Raw genomic sequence first — 2,500 nt, 5'->3', positions numbered from 1 at the left:
TCACTTCCTGAACTTGGAGCACAAAAAAGCCTACAGCACCTGGTATTCCCAGGTGGTCTCCCATCCAGGTACTAACTAGGCCCGACACTGCTTAGCTTCCGAGATCAGACGAGATCGGGCGCAATCAGTGTGGTGTGGCCGTAGGCTCTGGGCCTAGTGAGTTTTGTACTTTTAAGCATCTAGTCAGCTAGACCTTGCAGTTTTGAAAGGCAATTGAGAAATGGCTCACTTCCTGAACTTGGAGCACAAAAAAGCCTACAGCACCTGGTATTCCCAGGCGGTCTCCCATCCAGGTACTAACGAGGCCCGACACTGCTTAGCTTCCGAGATCAGACGAGATCGGGCGCATTCAGTGTGGTGTGGCCGTAGGCTCTGGTTCTTGTGAGTTTTGTACTTTTAAGCATCTAGTCGGCTAGACCTTGCAGTTTTGAAAGGCAATTGAGAAATGGCTCACTTCCTGAACTTGGAGTACAAAAAAGCCTACAGCACCTGGTATTCCCAGGCGGTCTTCCATCCAGGTACTAACTAGGCCCGACACTGCTTAGCTTCGGAGATCAGACGAGATCAGGCACATTCAGTGTGGTGTGGCCGTAGGCTCTGGGCCTAGTGAGTTTTGTACTTTTAAGCATCTAGTCGGCTAGACCTTGCAGTTTTAAAAGGCAATTGAGAAAGGGCTCACTTCCTGAACTTGGAGCACAAAAAAGCCTACAGCACCTGGTATTCCCAGGCGGTCTCCCATCCAGGTACTAACTAGGCCTGACACTGCTTAACTTCCGAGATCAGTCGAGATCGGGTGCATTCAGTGTGGTGTGGCCGTAGGCTCTAGGAATGCTAAGAATATTACTCTTATGCATTTGCATTTAGTAAGCTAAGCCATGCAGCCACTTGCAACATGATACCACGCTCATCGCTCGATCAGGCTCGATCAGGCGAGATATATAAGACTGGTGGGCCCATTCAGGACTCCTATGTCTGGTAGGATAACTTTAATTCATCCATCCTGTGTCTGTTGCAGGGAGGTGGAGAGAACAATCAACACAATAATGGTTTTCTTTCATGCCTCTTGAAGGACTCAATATTCTCTGTACTGCATTACATGTGAAAGTCGATTTATTACCCATGAACACACTACCTGTATGCTAATTCTATGTAAAAAGGTAGCTCCAGCCCTCATGATGTTGTCCAACATTTCCGCTATAAAACGGGATACAATTATTTTGGAAACATACCAAATTTGAAAAATAATTGAGAAGTTGCGCAATTACTAATCATGGAGCACAAAAAAAGCCTACAGCACCTGGTATTCCCAGGCAGTCTCCCATCCAAGTACTAACTAGGCCCGACCCTGCTTAGCTTCTGAGATCGGGCGCATTCAGTGTGGTGTGGCCGTAGGCTCTGGGCCTAGTGAGTTTTGTACTTTTAAGCATCTAGTCGGCTAGACCTTGCAGTTTTGGAAGGCAATTGTGAAATGGCTCACTTCCTGAACTTGGAGCACAAAAAAGCCTACAGCACCTGGTATTCCCAGGCGGTCTCCCATCCAGGTACTAACTAGGCCCGACACTGCTTAGCTTCTGAGATCAGATGAGATCGGGCGCATTCAGTGTGGTGTGGCCGAAGGCTCTGGGCTTAGTGAGTTTTGTACTTTTAAGCATCTAGTCGGCTAGACCTTGCAGTTTTGAAAGGCAATTGTGAAATGGCTCACTTCCTGAACTTGGAGCACAAAAAAGCCTACAGCACCTGCTATTCCCAGGTGGTCTCCCATCCAGGTACTAACTAGGCCCGACACTGCTTAGCTTCTGAGATCAGATGAGATCGGGCGCATTCAGTGTGGTGTGGCCGAAGGCTCTGGGCTTAGTGAGTTTTGTACTTTTAAGCATCTAGTCAGCTAGACCTTGCAGTTTTGAAAGGCAATTGAGAAATGGCTCACTTCCTGAACTTGGAGCACAAAAAAGCCTACAGCACCTGGTATTCCCAGGCGGTCTCCCATCCAGGTACTAACGAGGCCCGACACTGCTTAGCTTCCGAGATCAGACGAGATCGGGCGCATTCAGTGTGGTGTGGCCGTAGGCTCTGGTTCTTGTGAGTTTTGTACTTTTAAGCATCTAGTCGGCTAGACCTTGCAGTTTTGAAAGGCAATTGAGAAATGGCTCACTTCCTGAACTTGGAGTACAAAAAAGCCTACAGCACCTGGTATTCCCAGGCGGTCTTCCATCCAGGTACTAACTAGGCCCGACACTGCTTAGCTTCTGAGATCAGACGAGATCAGGCACATTCAGTGTGGTGTGGCCGTAGGCTCTGGGCCTAGTGAGTTTTGTACTTTTAAGCATCTAGTCGGCTAGACCTTGCAGTTTTAAAAGGCAATTGAGAAAGGGCTCACTTCCTGAACTTGGAGCACAAAAAAGCCTACAGCACCTGGTATTCCCAGGCAGTCTCCCATCCAGGTACTAACTAGGCCTGACACTGCTTAACTTCCGAGATCAGTCGAGATCGGGTGCATTCA

The 2,500-nt window shown here is 48.3% G+C and overlaps 9 non-coding genes and 1 pseudogene across 9 annotated transcripts in view; all 10 read right to left on the bottom strand.

The window, feature by feature from the left end:
* Window positions 1-27: 27 nt before the first annotated feature.
* Window positions 28-146, bottom strand: LOC138548067 (5S ribosomal RNA). The gene has a single exon (XR_011291882.1). It is a non-coding gene; the product is annotated as a 5S ribosomal RNA (ribosomal RNA).
* Window positions 147-252: 106 nt separating this feature from the next.
* On the bottom strand, window positions 253-371 carry LOC138550364 (5S ribosomal RNA). Its single transcript, XR_011294119.1, has one exon. It is a non-coding gene; the product is annotated as a 5S ribosomal RNA (ribosomal RNA).
* A 106-nt stretch (window positions 372-477) lies between these two features.
* On the bottom strand, window positions 478-596 carry LOC138542127 (5S ribosomal RNA). Its single transcript, XR_011290115.1, has one exon. It is a non-coding gene; the product is annotated as a 5S ribosomal RNA (ribosomal RNA).
* A 106-nt stretch (window positions 597-702) lies between these two features.
* On the bottom strand, window positions 703-821 carry LOC138538801 (5S ribosomal RNA). The gene has a single exon (XR_011286888.1). It is a non-coding gene; the product is annotated as a 5S ribosomal RNA (ribosomal RNA).
* A 464-nt stretch (window positions 822-1,285) lies between these two features.
* LOC138544637 (5S ribosomal RNA) lies at window positions 1,286-1,394 on the bottom strand (annotated as a pseudogene).
* Window positions 1,395-1,500: 106 nt separating this feature from the next.
* On the bottom strand, window positions 1,501-1,619 carry LOC138540777 (5S ribosomal RNA). The gene has a single exon (XR_011288811.1). It is a non-coding gene; the product is annotated as a 5S ribosomal RNA (ribosomal RNA).
* Window positions 1,620-1,725: 106 nt separating this feature from the next.
* LOC138542055 (5S ribosomal RNA) lies at window positions 1,726-1,844 on the bottom strand. The gene has a single exon (XR_011290045.1). It is a non-coding gene; the product is annotated as a 5S ribosomal RNA (ribosomal RNA).
* A 106-nt stretch (window positions 1,845-1,950) lies between these two features.
* LOC138550363 (5S ribosomal RNA) lies at window positions 1,951-2,069 on the bottom strand. Its single transcript, XR_011294118.1, has one exon. It is a non-coding gene; the product is annotated as a 5S ribosomal RNA (ribosomal RNA).
* Window positions 2,070-2,175: 106 nt separating this feature from the next.
* Window positions 2,176-2,294, bottom strand: LOC138540027 (5S ribosomal RNA). The gene has a single exon (XR_011288086.1). It is a non-coding gene; the product is annotated as a 5S ribosomal RNA (ribosomal RNA).
* A 106-nt stretch (window positions 2,295-2,400) lies between these two features.
* Window positions 2,401-2,500, bottom strand: part of LOC138541763 (5S ribosomal RNA) — a 119-nt gene continuing 19 nt past the window's right edge. Inside the window, exon 1 of the ribosomal RNA XR_011289761.1 lies at window positions 2,401-2,500. This exon is cut by the window's right edge and continues 19 nt beyond it. This is a non-coding gene — a ribosomal RNA (5S ribosomal RNA).

This window comes from Ambystoma mexicanum, unplaced genomic scaffold (assembly GCF_040938575.1).
Source record: "Ambystoma mexicanum isolate Mex_15411 unplaced genomic scaffold, UKY_AmexF1_1 Mex_scaf10, whole genome shotgun sequence".
Lineage (NCBI taxonomy): Eukaryota > Metazoa > Chordata > Amphibia > Caudata > Ambystomatidae > Ambystoma > Ambystoma mexicanum.
This window is presented reverse-complemented; position numbering and strand designations above follow the sequence as displayed.